Genomic DNA, 24,448 nt, shown 5'->3' with positions numbered 1-24,448 from the left:
CCTACCGTCGATCTGCCTTAGATCTTACAGTAGAGAACTTGCAGGCCGCAAAAAAATATGTTATAAGTTTTGAAGCTTGGTATTTTAATATTTCCATGAGTATTTGATTAAGGATATTTCAAAGTTGGGAAGGGCAATATGAATTATGAATTTTGGTGGGAAGATTAAAATACAACATTTTTGGTGACTCATAGGGGGCATGAGCCTGCTCGATGCATGACCAGTGCCTGTAAACAATCCATTGGGCCACAGGGTCCGAAAAGTATGAACCCGAGAACTGCAAAACCCTAACCCATCTGCAAGGAGATCAAAACATGAAATCCTAAAAAAAATTGCAACTGCAACTGGAAACAAAAAAAAAAACTTCCTCTACAACTTGAGACACCTCAAAATATGCTACCTCATAGGGAGATAGCTGTGCCCACGTACTTCTTGAAATGTAGGAAACAACAGAAAAGAAACTAAACTACTTATGTACATGGATTCACAAATTTTCAGAAATAGGGCTTCAGAAAGATTCCATTGACTGGAATGGGCAAAATCTCTCCATTGGGCCGGCTTAGCTGGAATGCATTAGCCTTTTCGCAACTGGCAATCAGATAGGGGCCATTTCATAGTGGGTCAAACTTGGAATGTCTTCCTAGTTTTGCTCCATCTGAATCCCAGTCCTAACCCTAGCCTTCTTATCAAAATTCCTCTTCATCTGCTGCTGATGTATCTCTAGGGTTTGCATAGCTTTATTTTTCTTTTCTTCTAGTTCAATCAGCTACCATTCTTACTGTCATGGCATTATCTTCAATCAATTCCAGCTGATGAGCCAATTCCAAGGATGGGAATTCCAATGAAATTGGGAGTCTGGCCTCCTTACCATATACCAGCACAAAAGGTGAATTTCCAACAGATCTCTTGGGTGTTATCCTATTAGCCCACAGAGCAATTCTTAATTTCTTATGCCAGACCCTTTGATTGTCTTCTATTGTCCTCTTCATGATTCTGATCAGATTCTTGTTGGAAGGCTCAGCCAAATCATTACCCTGGGGATAGTAATTTGATGATGTGCTCAGGTGGATATTGTGATTCATTGCCCATGCACAAATCTGGGTTCCAAAAAAAGACTTAGCATTGTTTGAGATGATAGTAGAAGGAGCACCAAATCTAGATACAATTCCATCAAGGAATTCAACAACTAATGGTTCTGTGACATCCTTCAAGGCAACTGCCTCTGTCCACCTAGTGAAATAATCAGTAGTAGCCAAAATCCATTTATGACCTGCACTAGATGGAGGATTAATGGGGCCTATAAAATCCAACCCCCATTGGGTAAAGGGATGATCCACCTGAATAGGATGAAGGGGGAGAGCTACAAGCCTCTGTTTGCCTGAGAAGAAAGAACATTTCTCACATTTTCTCACATATCCATAACAATCATGGAACAAAGATGGCCAATAATAACCAGCCCTCATGATCTTCATGGCAGTTGTTCTTGCAGAGAAATGGCCACCATCAGGGCCATCATGAAGTTCTTTAATCATCCTTTCAGCCTGATCCTCTTCAATGCATCTCAACAGGGTACCATTAAGATCCCTCCTGAATAGGATACCATCAATCACAACATAGGGAATGGACTGCAGTCTATATTGTCTCCTTTTAGTTCTGTCCAATCCTTGAGGGTATCCATTCCCTAATAAGAAGCTCTTCATATCATTTATCCAACTCCTTGGACCATTAACATTTCCTTCCTCCTGCTGCTCTATTAATACCATAGTAGCCTCTTCATCTGAATCCTGGCTTGATAACATTTCTTTGCACAACCCTTTCCCTCTTACCAGCTTGGTAATCTGAATATCAACATCATACTCCATTACCTTAGTGATCCATCTAGCTCTCTTTTTACTGATATCTTTGCTTAACAGGAAGTCTTTTACACTGGCATGGGGCACCAACAAATGGATCCTATTGTGCAATAAGAGGTGCTTGAATTTCTTCAAGGCTCTGATGACAACAAGGGCCTACTTCTCAACAAAGTTGTACTTATTTTCATATTCCTTAAGCCCTTCACTAAAGAAGGCTATGGGCTGCTCCTCATCCTTGTCATTTGTTTGAGTCAAGATAGTAGAGATACTTGACTCACCACCTAGAGTGTAGAGGATGAAATCTTTTTCAAAATTTGGGTTCATGAGAGTAGGGGCTAAGGCTATGGCTTTCTTGATCTCTTCAAAACTCTCCTTCCCTTTCTTGGTCCATGAGAAGACCATACCTTTCTTAAGCATAGTTGTAAGAGGTTTCACCATGGTAGCAAGATTAGGAATAAACCTTCTTACAAATTTTATTCTACCAAGGAAACTTTGCAGCCCTTTCTTGTGTTTAGGCAGAGGAAGGGCAAGTATTGCCTTTGTTCTTTCTAGATCAATGGTCAGCCCATCCTTAGATACAATGTGTCCCAATAATTTTCCTTGGCTTGTAGCAAAGACACACTTGGCTGGGTTAAGGGAAACCCCAAACTCTCTACATCTTAGAAATACCTGTCTTAGATGATCAAGATGATCTTCTACATTTTTTGAATGTACAGTTATATGATCAAGGTATACTAAGACAAATTTGTCAATTAATTTTTCAAAGGCCATCTCCATTGCCTTCTAAAATGTGGCACTTGCATTTGTTAGTCCAAATGACATCTTGCAATAAGCATAGGTGCCCCATTTAGTAGTGAATGTTGTCTTATATCTGTCAGATTCTTTATCCAACACTTGGTTATAACCAAAGAATCCATCAAGAAAAGAGAATCTCCTTGACCCACTGACTCTGGATAGGATTTGCTCCATGGAAGGGAGAGGATGGTGATCTTTAAGAGAAGCTTGATTAAGGTCTCTAATGTCCACACACAGTCTGATTTCTCCATTCTTCTTCCTTGCAAGGACAAGGTTAGCTACCCATGATGAGTGTTTGATAGGAAATATTATATTAGCCTCTATCAACTTGGATAGTTCTTTCCTCATTACAGGCTCAATCTTAGGATTCACTGGCCTCTATTTTTGCCTTACTGGCTTGGCCTTATCAACTAAATCTATAATATACTGAAACAAACTAGGATAAAATCCTTTTAAGTCATCATATGTCCAAGCAAATACATCATTAAATTCTTGACATAAATGAATGAAGTTTTTTTGCTCAGTTTCAGAACATACCTTCCCCATATTCAAAAATTTTCCATTAGCAATTGTAACTAGGGCATAATCATCTTTTTCTGCAGGTAGATTCATTCCTTTGCCTCTTGTTTGATCATCAGGATTAAAGACACTCTCCAAGGTAATGAGACCCTTGGGCAACTTGTTATAACTGAGATGAATGATCTGATCACCATACTGATCTTGTAGTCTTGACTGGTTTCTATCTGAGAATTTTGCCTCACTCTGCAAGAAACTCACAATTTTCTCATCAGAATCAAACACCTACCAATGAGTGTTGTTGTCAGGGATGGCAGGCATCACTACCACCCTTATTTTTTGCTTCTTCTTCTCCTCAAGATTCCCTGGTACATCATAAGATGCACCTATTGTTGCAAGTCTATCAGCATGTTTATTTTTTTTCCTAGGAATTCTCTGAATATTAAATGCATTGAAGCTCTCAAGAAAATCCCAGACTCTATGTTTGTAAGACTTGAGCAGGCCATTTTTGGTTATATTTTGGTTTCTCACTTGGTTAACTACCAACTCACTATCCCCATATACTCTCAAGGCCTGAATTCCTCTCTTCTGCACAAGTAAGAGACCTTGAATCAAAGATTCATACTCAGCCACATTATTGGTGCAACTAAATTGGAGCCTAAAGGAGATTTAGTATCTTATTTGTGTAGGAGAGATCAACATAACACCAACCCCTGATCCATTTCTATTCCTTGAGCCATCAAAGTACATACTCCATGTTCCACTTATATCATCATTAGTCCCAATTAGATTAGGAACTTGAGCATCTTTCTTTCTTATGCAATATGTACTAAGACCTGTCTCAAGAGTCTCTAACATAGGCTCAAATTGATACGTACTAGCCCATTCATCCAAGAAGAAATCAGGAATCTCTACTATGGAAGTGGGAGGCTCATTTACTATGTCATTTTCATCCATCTCTAGAATAGGGCAATTCATGTTGATGGGATTGGGAGTGTAAGATTCAATGTGATGAAGGGCTTGAGGTTCTGCTCTGATTGAGGCATTGGCTCCATGTCTGGTCTTAAATGACATATATGACTAATCAGTAGATATGAATCCACCAATTTGAGCAGTGAAGTCTCTTGAAAGACAGATAGTAAAATAGGGCTTGACTTCAACAACAGATATGTCTTGAATCACAGTGCAACCAGGGCATGCATGTAGGGCCATCTCCACATTCCTAAGGATACCTACAATTTTGATAGTACTGCCATCTAATTGTAACACATCCCTAACAATGAGCTCATATTTCATTCTTAAAGCATCAGCAACACACCTAGGCATTACTGAGCTACTAGCCCCTGAATCTATCATGCAATTGTGGACTAATTTGCCCCCTATAATCAGAGAAACATAGAATGGAGGAGGTCTAACCTTTTTATTTGTCTCCACATCCCCTGCTAGTTGTACTAGACTTATGGCACTCTCCATGATAGATGGGTGATCCTTGGGTTCAATCTTCTCCAACTCTTGTTGCAACATCCTCTTTTGTATTGGTATGGTAGCAATAGCATCCCACATGGAGATATTCACATTGGTCTTCTTCATTTTCTCTACCACACTAAATGGTGTGTTAGGAACTTTGGGAGCTGCACTTATAAGAGGTTGAGATGGGGCAACATAAGGATCACTTGCATCTTTCTTTCTAGAATTTTTCTTTTGCTGTTGTGAAGCACTTGTTTGTTCATTTGCTGCATGTGCATGAGGTGCAGCACTTGAAGTTGAGGCCTACCTAGGAGAAGGAGGGACAGCATGTTCTATAGCTGTCCTCTTACTTCTTGTGTTATGAGCAATGGAATTCTAGTTTACATTACAATGCTCCCCAATCTGATGATTCATGAAAGAGCAATCATCATGTCCTTGAGTATATGAGGCCTCCTTGGGATGATACTCCTTGTATGATTGCTTTGCTGCAAGTTCTTGGTCAATTAGGGCCAAATAAGATTCTGCCTTCTGGCACATGCAATAGGCATAAGAATAGTTGCAGGAAGGACATAAATCTTGATCTTGGGCCAAGTTATTTTGAGGGACTATAGCTCTATTCTGATTTGAGCTTGAAGCAAAAGCATGACTATTTTTCCGACCCTGATCAAAAGAGCTATTCCACTGGTTAGGAGGCCTACCACCATTTGGAGCTTGATATTGTAGTTGGGGAGGCTTGCCACCTTGAGCTTGCTACCTTTCTAAGGCCACCACCTTGTTACTCATTTTTTGTATCATAGAGAAACTATCCTCTAATTTCTTTCCTTGGTCCTTCAACTCCCTCCCCTGCTCTTGCAATTTTTTATCCAGGGTCCTCTCTCTCTTATCTCTATTCAGCACTAGACCTTGGAGCATCTCTTTGAGTTCATCTATCCTATTTGAGGATGTGGAAGCTTGAGGGACTGGAGGAAGGGCTTGTGATGTAGAAGTTGTAGGAAGAGGGGCCATTGTTGGTTGATGGTTGGGAACATCAAGAAAAAAAAGGCATAGGGGGCCTTGGAGCCAACTTTCCTCCTTGTATCAGGATGTTCTCAGCTTTTATGGCTATCTCATAAGCATTAGGCAAGGTATCTCCTCCCATAGTTTTGATTATAGTGGCAATATCACTGTTAAAAGCTCTAAGGTAATGCAAGAAGGCATTAACGGGGGTAGGTTTCACTGTAGTAGGTATTCTATCCCATGTCTTTTGAAATCTATAGTTAAAATCAGTCATACATTCATGGGGGCCCTTTTTATAGTAGTCAGACGCTCTAAAAGTGACAGATAGTCACTTTTATCCTCAAAATGTTTGCACAATCCTGCTCCTAGTCCATCCCAATTAGTTATAGAACCATGAGCTAAGCCTCTATGCCATTGTAACTCTTTTCCTTTTAAAGATGAGGCTAGAAATCTGACAACAACATCATCCTCTATGATACCATGAATATTACAAACATTTGCTACTTCTTGGATATGCTGTAAAGGGGAGATGGAAGGTTCACCAGTAAAATCAGGTATACTTTTTAGTGCAGATGCTGGTATATCATGTCTTTGGGCTAACAATAGAGGACTTCCACCATTAAAGGTGGCAAAAGCATGAACTCTTGGCTGTGCCATGTAAACAAGTGTTCTATTGATGAGTGTTGATGGCAATCTAGGCCAAGTTCGAATAGTAGGAGGAGTACATATAGATCTTATAGGTATATTAATTGTTATTACACCCGTAACTAGTGATAATGAAGTTTTAGTCCTCCTTCTTCTAGGATTTGAAAGAGAAAGCTCTTGATATTGAAATTTACCTCTAGAAGACACCCTTGTTTCAGCTCTGGGCATGAATTGCTGCAACTTTGGCCTGGAACCAGATTTTTTGATGTTTAGAGTTGCCAAGTACTTTTAAGAATCAACCTCTTGAAGGCTCGAATACTGAAGCCACCACTACCTCTTCAACATTAATCTCTGAAACTCTTTCTTCTTGACACCAACAGACTTTAAATTTTGTTTGAAAAAAGTGTCCCACCAGGCGTGCCAAAAACTATTGTCACTTAGGTTTACACCCTTGTCTAAGGCCGATACATGAGGACAACCTAGTGAAACATGGAAATAACCTCCAAGTTGTGGGACTTGAACTGTGAGGTTGAGTCTCCAGAGAAGTCCGGCTTCATCTTACTATCAGAGTGCACCTAACTGCTCTTGGAGAGGAAAAGGGAGAAGGAGAGCGCAAAAGAAAATCTACCTAGTCTAATCTAAGGAGGTGATGCACCAAAATAGAGTGTTCAGACTCATTTCTACCCATATATGCACTACAAAACCAAGATAACATTCGAAAGATATACACACCCAGACTTATGTCAATCAACAACCACATACAGATCAGGAAACCAAACTGAATAACACAAGGAAAAGGATTTCACTTATATATTATCCAATAGGTCGAAAATAGATATAGTATGCGAGCCATAGATCTCAACAATACACCAATGAGAGGCAAGACAGATGCACATACACATTGATGGCTGAAGGAGATGATACAAAATGTTATAAAGCTCAGAGACAAAGGGAATTTTACACTACAAATCTGCAAGCAGTAGCAGAGAAATCAGAAAGGAGTTCCCCCTACAAAAAACTACAAAATCTGCCTTTATAGTTCAGGCATAACTGAGATAATTTCCTGCTGAAGTGACCCTGCAGCTACTTGCCATTAAGTCTTGCAGAGGACAATCATGTGAATCTGAAGAAAATATGATCTTTGTTGCAACAGGTGTTCTAAGAGGACTAAAAATGGCACCATCGATGTTCTGACTGGGTAGATGGATTGACTGAGATGGTGGAGTGGTCTTCTTTATTCTGCATTCATTCTGGGTAGGTCAGGATTGATCATGAAGATTAGATCGCACAATCAAAATTTATTACCTTCGTTTCTTGGTTCATGAATCAGTAGGGTCAACGAGGTCAAACGGCTCCACATGCTGACTAGGTCGTGCGGGCCAATCACATTCCTTCCTTCTGCCACTCTGGACACCTTTTCCACATTTGATGACCCTTAATATTGACTGGACACCATGTCGCTATTGGAAAAGTCTTCAAAAATCTTGATAGCACCATAGTGCCTAGTGGTCTCGACCTAACTACGCCTCCATTCCACCATCTAGCCGTAACACCAAAACTAACTTCCATGTTAACTATGACAATTACACTGATTGCCAGCCATTAACCATCAACCTTGGTCTTCCAGCGAGACATGTGTCTGCAAGACGGTATGTCGCTATGGTAAAGATCACACAACTTCACCATAGCGAGACAATGCCTTCTATTGATCTACCCTGATCTGATGATCGTGAAGACTCGTCATGTTTTGTGCTTTCTTTTCAACTTCTTGGCTTGCAAAATGCTTTCAGAACACCTGGCATCACCTCAGCAACCGCACCTTGGCGAGACCTGGCCCCACTGACACGTGGCGAAAGGGCACCATGTCGCTATGGTAAAGATTGCACAACTTCATCATAGCGAGATGGCGCCTATCATTGATCTGACTTAATCTGATGACAAGAAAGATGGATACTGCCCCTCAGTGTATCAATCAATGGGAATCGGCCACGTGCCAACTGTCTATATTTCCTGCCCCTGCAAACCTGGACCCATGAGGACATGTGTCCTCCAGGCACCAACTCGCTATCGTAAATCTCGTGTAGCTTTTCCATAGCGCGATGGCACTTGACCAGTATCTTTGCGGATCTAATGGTGGAGAACTTAACCCTTTACTGTATTGGCTGCATTGAAGATTTGGTCCCATGATCTATTTGTATTCTAACTTGACATACGTGGCAGTCCCCATTGGCCTAACGAAGCACCACCCTGGCAGGAAATCATTGTTCTAACAAAGCATCAACATGGAGGGTCTGTACTGCTTTGACCTTACTGAGGGGACACATGGCACCCAAGCGCTATGTCACTATGGGAAAATCAAGGCGAACTTCCCAGAGTGCCATGGCACCGAAACGATGACATGTCTTCTTATTTGTGCATGTCTTTAAATGATTCGCCACCATGGCACCAGACTCCACCAACTGGGCAGATGAGGTACAAAATGGGGCCCATCCATCTTCAATTCGCCATGGTGGACTTTTCTATTTGGGCGCTATATCACCATCAGAAAACTCATGAGTTTTTCGATGGCGCCATGGTGCTCCATCGGATTTTTTGACTTCCTGGCCCGTAAAACTGTCCGCTCACTGTGAACATTTCCCAGTGTGAAGCAACTTGCCCGCCGTAAGACATTTTCATTGGGTGCCATGTCACTATGAAGATTTTTCGGCCAACACATGATAGCGACATAGTGCCCACGATGCCATGGAACTTTTTTGACCCACCGAAGAACCTTGGATGACTTGCCTCGCAGACCCACCATGGTAACATGTCATCAGGGCGTGATGTCACTATGCTATCCGTCGTGCAACTTTTGAAAAATGACATAGTGCCTACTGTCGATCTGCCTTAGATTTGACGGTAGAGAACTTGCAGGCTGCAAAAAATATGTTATAAGGTTCGAAGCTTGGTATTTTAATATTTCCACGGGTATTTGATTATGGACATTTCAAATGCAGGAAGGGCAATATGAATTATGAATTTTGGCGGGAAGATTAAAATACAACAGGTTCTTTGGCAAAATTTTCAACCTAACAATTTTTTTTAGAAATTCCATGTAAGGAGGTTTGAAATTTTATGGAATCTCATGGTAAGTTTTCATCACTCTCAAAAAAAATGTGCTGAAGTCTCGCCTTCATATCTCTCTATATTGAAGAAAACATCAAGTCGAGACATGTCAAGTTCCTCTTCCATGTTGCAGCATTGGTCTTCATATTGTTCATAATACATCCATTCTTCATGGTTTACATCATGAAATTTAGATAGGAACCATCCTTCAAATTCTTTCCAAGATGCAATACATTGTGTGGGTAGTGATTCATACACTTGTCTTGCATTGTCCTTTAAAGTTCTGGCAAACAACTTCATTACCTAATCTTCTAAACAAATCTCATAATCTTCTTCAAATGTATAGAATGCATCCAAATGTCAAATTGTTGATTCATCCACTACTACATTTGAGCCCATTTTGTGACCAAAAATTTTGACCATCAATTAAAAAGGTTTAGGTTGGTCAGATTGTAGAAGCAAATTTTTCTCTTTTTTAAAAATCTAACCCGTGTTGGTCAAAATTTTGACCAACATGAGCTTTAACTTTAAATCATTTCATCAAGTGCGGGAAGGAGCCGAAGTTTAAGTTTTAATTTGTGAATTTTTTTGTGAAACTGAGATTGAGATTGAAGGAGCTGGTTTGGTGGAGGCAAAAATGGTTGCACAATTCGTTTCTGATTTCCTATTGCTAGTCTCCATTCTAGAGGCGCAGGAGTCAAGCGAAGGAGGTAGATCAGGGTTTTCTAAAGCAAGAGATGATGTTCAAAAGGAGGAATCAAGGGCGTAATAAGCACAGTCATATTTATAGGTTTTTCTGTTCCTTCTTATTTTCATGTCCTTGTTTTCGTTCTTGCTCCTTTTTGATAACTTGCCTTGTATGCTTGTGTTTTGTTCCCACGTTTACTACAAATTTTCATTTGTTCTACAAAATTTCTCCATCAACCAGATACATGCAACTTCTAAAACTTGCTCCCCAATTTATTCTTTGTAGAGTTTGTGAACTGTCCTCAACTAGATACATGCAACTTCTAAAAAATTACCACCCCCCAATTTATTCTTTGTAGGGATTGTGAATTGTTATGTCCAATGTATTCAGATTATATTTCTACTCATGTTGAGTATGGTGTACAATTTTTTGCATATTTTATGTTTATTATTTATAATTATATTTACAATGCTGTGAAATTTCCATAATGCTAAGGAATGGTTGCTTCTCTTAAGAATATAATCATCTTAGTGAACAAAATGTGTTTGTTAGTTTAGGATTCTAGTGTAGGATTTTCACTTATGTTATTATTAGAATTTACATTTGCTAGTAGATACAATATAAGGTATACTTCGAACACTATAGCATTAACCATGGAGTAAACGTTAAAGCATGGATATAACCTCTTTCGTCCCATTCACATTTTTGTTGTTGATATCTTTATATTTTGCTTTGGTTTATAAGAAGAGATACTTGGAACTCTAATAATTAAGCTACAATAGATGGTGAGAAATGAGAATCAGTGACAACATACATAAAATTATTTTTCTTGTTTGTATAGACCTATTCTAGTGTTCCTGTTATAGAAAAAATATTGCTAGTTACAACAAGTAGGTATTAACTAACATATTGATCAAATACATATCTAAATACAATTCATGGTTGATTATAGGTATCAGTGACATTTCTTTATAGTTCCTCCGTTGTTCCATATTACTATCACACCTTGCAGACCTTGTTCTGTGAAGTCTGTGTGTAAAGCTCTTTTGTACTTAAAAGTGTAGATTATTAATTTGTGATATTTTTTGGGAGTATCAAGCCATGGTAAAAGCTTCTAGAGATGTAGATCTAACAAGAGTGACTATTTTAACTTTCCAGATATTTGCACATACATAATAGTCAGTAGCCTACATAACCAATTGGGATTCCTTTGATTAATAAACAACTATAATGTTGATGGAGTTCATATGGAATAGAAACTAAAAGGAATAAAACACCTTGATATAAGACAGGATTAATAGTTTGAGAATAAGATCACTTACATAACAGATTGCTATAAATATGTAAACCTGTGAAAAGAAGCTATAGCCTTCAATTTAGCATTAATCTGGAGATTGTATATAAGTTTTTTGTAAAATGAGTTCTTGTTGCAGTGGGAAGCTAATAATATTTTACTTTTGTGGATTGTGTCTGATTTTTAAGCTGTTCTATATCCTTCATTTGTGCTTTAAAATTCATAATGTCCTAGTGGAAGGTTGTGAATTTCATTTTGAAGGTTGCTACAAAAGAAATTTCAAACATTAAATAGGCCTCAGTCAAATATGTTTGCAAAGTGGGACATGTTCTAGATTTCAAGAGATTAGTCATAGGTAGTATTGAAATGTTTTATCTGCCTCTTGTAGTGCAAGCATCCTCTATTTGCTTTGTCAGGCTGGGAGAAAGATTTGTGTTAGGAGACTTTATGAGAAACTTTTACATTTTCTTGTCTCTACATACTATTGATTCACTTATTAGACTATGTAATATGTTGTTGCCACCTTTAATAAATCTCTCATTATAATGTCTCAGTCACAGAGTCACAAGTGGAGAGAGTTTAATAGGCATAGTTTTTGATTCAAGTATGAGAACTAGTTGACTAAAATAATAGATCAGTGAAGGAGAAGGAGAATAAAAATATAGTAATATTAAAGCTTTAATGATTTCATCTTGTGCACTCACTTCAAATACCCACACTGTACTGAGGAATCATGGAATATTTGGGTCAAAATCAATTTATAATAAGCATTAGTTCTATTAGTGACCTGCCTAATATGTATGATGATAACAAGTAGATTATAATAGTAGAAAAAAGAAGGAAAACTTTAAACATGAACAAGATCATAAATCATATGATGATGACATATTGGAAATGATAAACTTATGCTTGAACAATGATAAATTTTATTATTAATCAATATTCTATCAAAGTTTCAAACTGATTAGGTATTGAATTAAGATTGATAAACAATGAGCTGATACACAAACAAAAAACCGAAAAAAAAATCAGAAATCTCAATCAAGGTCCTTAGCTATCACGCTCTCTACCGATTACCCGGTACTTGGGATATGTGTACCCGGTACTTGGGTACGTGGGTATGAGTTCCAGGGGTGTGGGTACAAGTACCCATGCAACGTTGATAGTTTATCATAAAACCAATTTTTTTTTCTTGAAAGTGAACATTGGTGTACAAAAGAAATTAAAATAATTCCTATAATCCTAAGGTACAACACCCTTTTATTTTTCTCGGTCTTTCTTATATGCAAATTCCCTCATTAGAATCCATTATTGTTTGTCTTTAGAGAGAGAAAATATAAATTAGTAATGGCTAGAGTAGAATGTGGCCTTAATTTGGTTGAGGAAGATAGCCCTTAGGCATTTGGTAATAGAACATGGGCCTACTTGAGTGATAGGCCACGTAATTGTACAAGATTATAAATGATTGAATATCAACCTTCTACAGAAAAAAATGGTAAAATGCTACTTCAATGAGCACTCCATCATGAGGTGGAGGCCTACCTCCAATTTTTAAATGCCTAAAAAATAAAAAAATACTTGCTTCCTTTTTACCATAGTCTTACAGTTTCTTTCTATATTTGTAGCTCTAGAAATTGCCATATAGTTCAATGGAGAAAAGGTCACAAGAATGTCAGCCACCAAATAGCAGCACTAAATCTGATTTTCCAATTCCATTCAAGACGGATGAAGTTAAATATTTTGATGTGAATATACAAGAGGCAAGAAAATTTAGTTCTGGATCTCAAATGTTGGGTTCTATCAGTGCCGAAGTTTCTAAAACCTCTACTTCAGGAGTGATTGATTTGCTTAAGACTAATTCTGAAGCAATAGAAGAAATCTCAGAGATTTTGGTTTCTAATGCAACTGAACCTAGAGAACCAGCTATTTCTATTGTTGAACTTGAAGTAAACAACTCAGATATCCATCTCTCAAGTAGCATCTCAACATATGTCTATGAATAGACTTCTCCCATGGATGACAAGCATGGTTGTCAGTGTACACTCTCGAATTGTTGCATTACAAGTACAAAGGATTTACAAGATTATGTCAACTCAGATACTGGCAGCTCCTATGAAGGAATCAATCTTTCCTCTGAAAATAATGTGAATCAAGTCACCTCCCTAGAAAATGAAGTGAATCTTATCCCTTGTTTTAGTGAGAGAACAATCAAAATGTGTGATGATCTAGTCTCTCCTAGTTTCATCAAAAATGTGATAGGGTTTCTAGTTTTTGAATAGAAAATTAATAGGTCTTTGAGCTGCACTCATGATCTTTTGAATTCTCATGGGTTTATTACTCAAATAACTCCAGATAGTACACATGAAGGATCTAAAACAAAGAATAACATCTGTGACCATCCTCTTGATGACTTTTCAAGTACTAATCATCATATTGTTGATACTATTATTTTTGAAAATCATATTTCAGATACTGTTAGTGAGTTATGTTGTGTGGATGTTCCATTTTCTAGAAACTCTGATATTAGTATCTTTAGTTCTTCCATTGTGAGCATCAATGTCCCTTTTCTTCATATTTCTACTAGCTTAGGTTCAAAAGGAGCTTTGCTAATTGATGATCCTAGTTCTAGCTCATTATTGAATTTCATTAAGTTCCAAAGTCAAGAGCTGAATGAATCCAATACAAAAATTTTAGAAGATGAACTCCAAAGTTCAAGCACTTCTATATTGTTCTGTGATACTTATGAAATGCTAAACACACCTTAAATATAACCTACACACATATTTGCAATGCCACTCACAATTACAACAATCCTTTTTTGCATTTACAGCTTTCAACTTGGAGAGTATGGAGAAGAGGAAGGAGACTTTTATAGTTTATGACACGTCACCCTAAAGTATTCACTTTACTCACACAAATGAAACTCATGGCTTTAAATCTTGAAATTCAAAATACACCTTCCTTGATGTGAAATATGAAGATTTTATACAAAATCTACAAGTGGTCCCAAGGGCACCCCAGGGAAGTTGGATACTTTGGGTTTCCCGCAACCTTCTTCCCCTTATAAAATCCTAAACTAAGGCTTATATATGATCCATTCACCCATTTGCATGACAACTCAACTACCACAATCATTTTTGTAGTTACAATTATTACCTGAAGAGGATAGGAGCATTCATTGTCTACCACTAGTCACTCATGAATGGTCACATTTATTGCACAAATCAAACTCATGGTGTGAAATAATAAAATGCAAAATACACTTTTTGATGCCAAATATGACGCCCTTCTACACAATCTACACATGTTCCTGAATGCACCTCAGGAAAGTTGGATACAACAGATAGATACAAGTGTTCTATTGGGACCATATGCTTGAGTGTTTTTCCTCTAATAGTATTTCAAGCATGGAATCAAGGTTTGTTGGGTGCTATTCTTCGGTTGTTTAGCTCTGTAGCCTAAAATATCAATTTCCATTGCTTCTATTTCTTCTGCCAAATTGGGGGTGGCTGTAGTTACAAAGTACACATTATTTTCTCTCCTAAAAATAGAGTAGCTAGATAGACATCTACCCCTCCTTGGACACACGTATCCTATTTGTATGGATACGATATGGATACATATTAGATAACATACCCACACGACCCCAAAAAACCTTAATTTTTAGATTGTGCAAGATACTATGTAAAAATTTGACATAAACCTTCGTAAACTTATTTAAAAAAACCAGAACCAAATCAGGATGAAAAATGAAATGTTTTTTCTATTTTGGGGACCCATTTTTTGGGTTATCTTTTGATGCAACTCTACAATTTTTTTTGCATAGTGAATTTTTTAATGTAAACTTATAAATATGTATGGAGCAATTATTTTTCTATATTGCTTTAGAAGTAATGCAAATAGGGTGAGATTACAGTTGGGTTTACTTTTGGTGATGTCATTAACTGATGTTCATAAGACTCATTTTGTATTATTGAGTTCTTAGCTTAAGATTTTCAGTTATGATGAAACTGCTTACAAAATCCATTTTTAGGTGTGTAATCTCATTACCCATTCTCATATTAAACTCTCTATTGCCTTTTACAAGTCTTTGATTTTTTTTTCTTCAACATCACAAGAAAAGGTCTTAAGTCACTCCATCACACAATAATATTTAAATATTATACTACCTTAATGAGGTATGTTAAATAGTTAAGACTCCTCAATATGCAAATACTAAAGAGAATGGTATGTCAAACAAGGCAGATTTTTTTTACAATTCCCCTTTCTTCATAAAAAGAATGTCCGCTACTTCGTCTTTCTCTTGAGGAAGATCCTAACATCATGGTAAGTACTAAAGAGAATGGTATATCAAACAACATATAGAGCTTTGGAATTAAACCTCCAACCACACTAAAATCTTGCAACATTTTCTCTTTAATTAGCAAACATTTAACATAAATTTAGTAGAGCAAACAAAATTGATAGTAATGAGAAAAATCATTTCAAAAAAATGAAGTGGATGGCTTGTCAATAACTATAGACATAGAAGAAAGATTTAGAACTTATGGGTTTTCTGTGTTGCTATTTTTATAGAAGAGCCTTATTCCCTTCGTGCAAGTAATTGGCTCTGATCCATGTAATAAGAACCCATATTTTTTTTGAGATATTTGATGCAAGATATGTACTACTGAAGAGTAACTTGCTGATAGTGGTCGTAAACTCTCAACCATTACTTGAAATGTCTTAAATCTATCAAATGCTGCTAAGTTTTCCTTAAGAAATGTAACCACATCATCCTAGTAAAATCATTAAAAAAAGCATGAAAATTTCATCATCTTACAAACTTTTTTTTTTTTTTGGTTCAAATAGATCAATACAAACCAACTCTAAAGTTCTATTGGTAAAGTAATGAACATGGCCTTGAGCCTTGACTTTGTATATTTTCTAATAGATTTTAAATAGAAAGTATGAGGAACATGCACTTTCAGTTGAACATGAGTTTAGCATGTACACATAAAGAGATTTTTCCTGGATAGAGTGATGACGATTGGTTATCCCAAAGACCATTTGAGTTCATTTTAGGCTATTTTTATTTTTGGTATGTTTCACATGTACCAATAGGTTATCATTTTTGTAGCATTTTTAATTCATAATTGGCACATTTGTACACACATTTTCAGAAAATTATCCAAAATAACACACAATTTTAAGAGCACATTTATTAGTAACCTAGATAATCATAGCAAAGATGAGTCTCTGGGCGTCCTTCAAACCACAAAGGATGAGGCCTTAGATTTTTACAGAATTATAAATTGGGCTTTCCATGAGGTGAAGGAGATAAAAATCAAACAAAGGGATTTTTCCAACCAGCTAGAATTCTTGGAAGGTCTAGTGTAGGAAAAGAGAGCACTTTTGCTGATAGTATCAACTACTATCAAGGATCTCTCCAAAGTGATTGGAGATGCTGAAGCTATGGTTGAAAACTTTGACATGAAATTTGATACAGTGGACAAGGATCATTGGTATGGAAACCAAGATGAAGAAAATAAGGGAACATTTGAAGTTATAAGATCCTTAAGGCCTTTGTTGATCATCTGACAATTATGGTGGGCAAGCTCAAATAGATCAACTAGTAGAAAGCCATTGTCAATTTTGAGGATGTAAAGGATGCTAGCCTAGAAGAGAATGATGGCCTGGAAAGAGGACACATGTTAGCACCAAGAAGAAGGCTGCCAAGGCCAACTAGGATATTGAAGAACTGAGGGTATGACTAGTCTAGAGCTTGAAGCCAATGAGCTTCTTAAAAACTTTGCTTAGTTTCTGATGTTTGTTGGCCCTTGGCTGGTCTCTATCTATGGACTGGCATTTTGTCTCTGACAACATTTCTTTAGGTGTTACTTAGTCACTATTCTAAAGCATTTTTTTCTAATGGATGTCATTCCCAATTCTAAAACTAGATTATGGGAATCCATGGAAGTTTGTTTAAAAATTTAAACCATAAGGCGACTTCGGAATCCACATTAGTTTTCCCTGAGACAAGATAAGATCAACTAAGCTAGAAAATAACCCTTGAAATTATTCATTTACATTGTTAATTTAATTCTTTTGGCCCTTGGGTTCTTGTTTTTGTTTCACTGTGTGTTTGTAGGCATTTTTATGAGTGCATTTTTATGATGAATTGTCTCTGTACTCACACATTTTTGGGGATTTCCTCTGATAATTTTATACTATAGATCATAAGTTCTATGAATGGATTTTTGATTATTAGAAATCTTCTTTCTTGATATTTAGTTTTGTATCATTCTTATAGGTCATTGCTCCATGATACAATGATTATATTGAAGCATGGGACACTAGAGTCCACAAGCATTATAATGTAGTTGGCAAGGTATGTCCTTTGAAGATATTGATTCAAATATAATTAAAAGAATTATCATTTAATCTTTGGTTGTAATCCTGAAGGTTTACTTGCATTTTACAAGATATGGAGGTTGGTTATTTCCATGCAGATATTGATGACATTGATTACGTATTCATCGAAAATCCCATTTTTCATGCCTTCAAAGATAATATATATAGGGGATCACAACAGGTGAGGTCATATCTTTTGTCCCCTTGATAGGGAAAAAACAAAGTCTAGTGTAAATTTTTTATGGTTACGGCAGTGCATAGACCACACTGATCAGTACAAACAAAGCCAATCAGCACAAAACACATTTACCGCCAAAATTTAATTTAATTTTGTTTTGTTACGCATTTTAATGTTTTGTTCAGTAAAAATAATCCAATCCACTCAAAAAGTAGGTTTAGGTTGTCCAATCTCCCAGCTTTTTAAACATTTTATGAGATTTCAAATTTATTTTTTTTGTAGATTTGACTATGTGCTCTTTTTAGTGTCCAATGTTTTGGGTCAAACTCTATTTTATGAAACTATTATTGTGGATGAGATTTGGGTGATTTTAAAGTTGAGAATGGAAAATTGAAGGAGTGTTAGGACAATAAAGTGCAAGTGTTTATGAATGATTTTGCAAAGATAGCCAAAATCTTTAATTTTAAGGTAAAAAATAGTGGTCTATTGTTGAAAGTGAACCAAAAGATTTTGAGGTCAAAAATAGTGGTTAGGCATTGACTCTATGTTAGGATGATACTGTCAAAGTTTTTTGCTTTCAAAATCAGAAAAATGTAAACTTGACATGTGAATGTTATTTGTTTATTTGTATATGGTAGGCATACACTAACTAGAAGAGAACAGATTTGATTATGATCAAGTGCATGCTACAATCACACCCACACATGCATGTGTATGTATATGTACATGGATAGATATGCATGCACATGTACACAAACTTGCTACTAAATATATAGTTATCTAAAGAACATTAAACAAAGTTAATAAATATAAATGAATTAGCCGAGAAGTATAGAGTTATCTAAGAAAGATTTCATATGTTACAACAATCGCTTTCTATGTTAGTTTACATGTGCTTATACAAAACTAGAATAAGGGGTTGATTTCTATACATGGTCTCCTTTCCCCAATAGTAGAAGATTTATATAAGTGTGGTGAGATTACCAAGAAATTCTAATCATTGGCAACTACCAAAATTAAATTAAATAGCCAACAAGGCATAATCACACCAACTAATTGAAAGTACAATGTATTGAATATGAAATATATAACTAATGTATATTTTATTCTATCTATAATATGTGCACGTGTATGCTTAGATATATGTATATATACATGCATGCATTGTCTTAATAAAAACAATAAAAGGACATCTTGGAGTTGAAGTTTGGAAGAATAGATCTGGTAACCAAAAGATTTATTTTTAGGCACTTTAGAAGTCATTTAATTGCAAGGATAAGTAAATTCAAAAGGTGTTGATAAAAGTTCCCTAATACTATTATATGATAAGGCTTCTACATCAACTATCATGTTTCTTAGTTGTAGGTGAAATGTAGAGAACATTTTCTTTGGGAGTTCAATGCAAACACTATGTTGCTTGTAAAAGATTTATGAGAGCTTGTCAAAGAAAAGATACAAATCCCTGATACACTTCAAGAAATACTATTGTCATTTTGTGTCCCCCCTCCATTGTATTTCCTCACTAGTTAACATTGATTTAAGATATCTAGGTGAATAATCATGTCAATTAAGCTTCTGATTGTGGCTTTCCCTTACCTTCACCTTAGTTAGCTACCCATATTCAAATTTGAGAAAATTGGCTAAGAGTGAGGGTATTGGAATTGTTTACTTTATAGAGGGCCCAAATGGGCATCTCCAGTTAAAATTTGGAGATAATTGGACAAAGAATGGTAAATTTATACTATTGTGGAATTTTTGAGGTCTTCAAGGTATTGCAACATTTTGGTGTCAAGGAATATCTACATCAGTGCCAAAGTTATGTAAGTTTCACAATAGGGCCAATGTTTTTGGAAGATGAAAATTTATGAAAATCTAAGGGTCTATGGGATATTTGTGGAAATCTTAGGGTGAGAGGATATATCCATATCCAATCTAGATCCACTTTTTGATTGAATGCTGACAAAATCATAAATCTTGATTGGTCTTGAATTTCCACAAAAGTTCAAAAAATGAAAGGGAAAGCTCCCAAAAAATGTTGTTAATGTTGTAACGACTCCTGTAACTTTTAGTTCTTGATCTATGGAGCTCTAGAAAGAATTTTTAAACACATTTCTCATAGATTTTTAAGGGAAAATTAATACCCATGCTCCATTTAAGAGCACAAACTCTTTTTTTCCAAAAGGCCATCCTTGATCGCGTGCTTTTAGGGAATTTCATGAGGGTTTTTTCATATCATTGAAAAATGCATCGATGGTGAGGGATGTCTATGGTGTAAGGAATGCTTCCTCACACCTCTATGTCTAGATTACATGTATACATGTTTGCATATAATTGGTAAGGCTCTTGAGCTAGGGTTTCATTCCTTGCCATGCACTTGATATCTTGACATTTCTCCAATTGTAATTGGTTGCATGCCTTTGAATGAATTAAAACTACTATTTTAACCTCTTCTCTTATAAAATGTGAATTCTTGCACCTTCATTTTTTATGTTTCTATGTTTAGGTGATTATACCAATCTTGGATTGGAAAGCAACAACTTTTAGTGTGAAAGCACTTATATTTGTGCTTATCGGTTCAATGGGTTTGTTTCCTATTTTTTTGCTACCTTCTGCACCTACAATGTGGCTAGTTGGAATGACATTTGGATATAGCATAGGGTTCCTAATAATAATGGCAGGAACCAGTATTGGCATGTCCTTGCCTTACTTAATTGGGTCTGCCTTCCGCAGCCAAATACATGTAAATTTTTGCCCATCATCTTGTGGTTCGATTTTGATAAAATTTAGTTGATTGAATTTGTAAGATATCTTATAATGGTCAATATCTCTTTTCTAACACATAAATGGCTTGAAAGGTGGCATTAGAAATCTACACTGATCAAGCTAGCAGGAGAAGGAAATTGGTTCCATCAGTTCCATGCTATTGCTATTTTAAGAATCTCACCATTTCCTTAGATTATTTTTAACTATGCTAGCATTGCTACAAATGTCAATTATAGTCCATACATAAAATTTGTTGGAACTGTTCCTGAAGTGTTTGTTACAATCTACAGGTCAGAGGTCTTCATCATATGACATTAAATTTGACGTTTAAAAATGCCTTTCCTGATCATTAGAATCATTCATGTAAAATCTTGCCTCAAGGTTTGGTTAAATAATGGTGCTGCATTGTTATTGATAAGAATTAATAGTGCCTTGATAAGAATTAATGGTGCCTTTAATAATAATTTTTTTGTCGTATTTATATTAAAGTGCTTTTAGTGTGTGTGATAGGTGGCTACTCTAGCTTGGAGCGTGTGTGTCATAGAAGTTGACAACTCTTTGTTACAAGGGAGGCCTTTTTTAGCTTTAGAAAAGGAGGCTGATGGAGATGGAGAATCTGGTTCTTTCTCTAATTATCAGAAAGAAGCCAACTTAACAATTCCAGTGAGGATTCATCAAAAGGAATGTGCATGTGACTCAAAATATAATGTAGAATGTTTGGATGCAAGGTTAGAATCTTCAAGTGAAAGTACACTTTGCCAAGTGGACAATTGTGTTAAAACAATCATGGCATTGCAATTTTCAAGGGATGATGAAAGTAGAGTGCATTGATCAGACTTTGCAACAATATCAGATGAATTCTTTGCATCTCACGATATCCATCTAGGTGAAAACTATAGAATAGTATCTGATAAAGTCCATTAATTTGAAGTATCTACAATGAATGATCAAAAGAGCAAGGATGAGAAATTTGCTTCTGTAGAGTTTACTGATAGAACAACAAGAAATTTTCTCTCAAAAAAAGAATATTCTAATGCAGATGACCCCATTTCAAAGGGATCCTCTCAAAGCCTAACAAGATTTCTTGTGACTACAAAAACTTGCAATTCGCAAGATAGCTTTTCAAGCAGCCATGGAATTGGCCTGGATGATTCAAGAAGTAGCTAGGAAAATCTGAAAGGGGATAAAATAGTGGTTGCAGAGTAGAATATAATAGTTGATGATGAAACTTCACCTCATTTGTTGCTTCCAACAAAAGAGAGCATCAAAACATGTGATATAATAGAGAAGACTTTGATTGATCCACAGGTGTCAAACTACGATATAGCCAAAAACTCTAACATTGATAATTTTCCCCCTTATGAATTGGTTAGTATCAATATAGATTTGAAAATCAAACCTAAGAACCAAAGACCTAAAATAGACCCTCGAATTTCTAGTACTTTTGATACAAAGTGCTTCTTTAATAAATCAACCCTGAGAACTAAAGACCTGAAGAAGACCTCTTATTTTCATTAACTCATCTTGTCTTGAGCACCAATCACAATGACAAATTTGTGCAAGAGGCTATATAATTGTGTGTTCTTAATACTTATTGACAATTAGCAGTGAGAGAACCAATTTTTGAGTTTGTATATATAAATAGAAAATTAATAAATAGCTTGATTACCAAGACCCTAGGTAAAGCAAGCATCTTTCACATCACTTGTTTTCTTATTCACTTTAATTTGCAATTTCACGACATCTCCATAGGTGGGATTACCTACCAAGCCTATGATCCAGATGTAGGCACATGATATCCTCAATTATTTGTGAAGTTGTCTCAATATTCTTAACTTTAGCATTAGGTATGCCAGAGGGCTTGATGCCTATCCAACTTTTGTGGGTAAACTTGGTGATTGGTGGGCCACCTACAACAGCTTTGGGTTTCAATCCACCGGATGTGGACATAATGAAGAAACCCCCATGAAGAAGTGATGATTCTCTGATTAATTCATGGGTGTTGTTCCGCTACTTGGTATTTGTTTCTCTCAATACTTTTTCAATAAAATTAATTATTCTGTTAAACAAAAGGTTGCATAATATAATAGTAAAAACTAATTCTAATTGCACATCTTTATTTTATAGGTTATTGGTCTTTATGTTGGTGTAGCTACAGTTGGTAGTTTTGCTATATGGTATGCCCATGGAACATTTTTGGGCATAGATTTACTAGAGGATGGTCATACTCTTGTGAGCTTTTCCCAACTTAGAAATTGGGACTAGTGCTCTTCTTGGGAAGATTTTGTTGTGTCTCCCTTCAAGGTAGGAACACAAGTTTTTTCCTTTAATAGCAATCCATGCGATTACTTCTCAACTAGAAATGTTAAAGCTATGACACTTTCCTTGACTCTGTTGGTTGCAATTGAGATGTTCAATTCATTAAATGCATTGTCATAAGATGGAATCCTTCTTGCCATGGTGTTGTACTATATTTTTTAATAGGTGAGACATGTGATTCTATAGTCACATATTCAACCCAAGCATGTAATGAGGAACAAAACATAGAGGTACAACATCTTCCTACTCGACACATATGGGTATGAACTACAAATAATTTGCCTAATTTAAACTTAGGCTTTACAAAGTGTACAAGATTATGATTTAAATTCATGAAAGCAGAATGCTCAGATTTAGTCATTTTAGTGTCTGATGTTCCTTTTTCTATTGTAAACTGATTTTATTTTTTTTGGATTAATATTGTGTAATCAAGCTTTAAATAGAGTGAGGAGAGTTTCCTGAGGTACTAGCTTAAAATGATTCTAGCTTTCACCTCTCTTACTATGAGAGGATTTTTTTTTTTTGGTTAATGCATGGAGACAATTTCTATTTGTTTCTTTGCTTACTGGCCTTTTTTTGACAAAGGTTGATGTATTTCTTGAGGAATCCCTGAAAGCTAGTTATAGGTTGGCTTTCAACAACTTCTTCCAGCTCATATTATAATCTTGAGAATAAGTCAAGAATAAGTGGCCATGAATTAGTATATGGTTTTAGTAAGCTGATAATATATCCACAAGCAATTATGATGTATTTTTTGTCATAAATAACCATGAATTAGTGTTAAGAATTTTTAGGACATGGTTATCCTTTTCTCTGGTGTGAAAGGCTTCATGGAGTCTAAAAACTGTGTTACTGATTCACTCATATTGCAGCCTAGATCTAGGACCAGTTTGTACACAGACTAGGTACTGACATAGTTCTCTTGTGGATTTGGCCAGGACATACAAAATAGACCCAAATTTACCTGGGTATAGTCTATAACATACTCTTGCTTCAAATATACTCCAAACTCATGGGTCATCTAGACACTTTTGTGATGCATTTACTTTTTAGAATTGCCTTGAACAGCACAATCACTCATTTGCATTTTATTTAAAACAAGAAGTAGAAGCACCTAAGGCATTTTGCTTAATACAACATCGTTATGCACAGGAGCTTTAAGCTTCGAAATATGTTTGCCATTGTGTTGTAGATGATTATGTGGTTAAAGCTTACAAGTAAAATACACTCACAATTCTATAAGATTACAGTTGCCAATTTGAACTACTTTACTAATGTTCTAGATTGTGTAGCCCATTGGTTATGCTTCTCTTTCATGCTAGGCTAGAAGTTATCTCCATTCATGATAATGAAAAATACCATTTAAGAATACTATGGGGGTTGACACATCCTATGTTTTTATATGACAGGTTGTAGATCATCATAGTTTTGAGACC

General features: G+C 36.1%; 1 pseudogene; it reads left to right on the top strand.

The window, feature by feature from the left end:
• The first annotated feature begins 13,008 nt into the window (after nucleotides 1-13,008).
• Nucleotides 13,009-23,174, top strand: LOC149576626 (calcium-transporting ATPase 1, endoplasmic reticulum-type-like; annotated as a pseudogene).
• Nucleotides 23,175-24,448: the final 1,274 nt, after the last annotated feature.

Source organism: Cupressus sempervirens, chromosome 1 (genome assembly GCF_028749045.1).
Source record: "Cupressus sempervirens isolate cs-2001-9-10 chromosome 1, ASM2874904v1, whole genome shotgun sequence".
Taxonomy (NCBI): domain Eukaryota; kingdom Viridiplantae; phylum Streptophyta; class Pinopsida; order Cupressales; family Cupressaceae; genus Cupressus; species Cupressus sempervirens.
The sequence above is the reverse complement of the archived record's forward strand: the minus strand, read 5'-3'. Positions and strand labels throughout refer to the sequence as shown.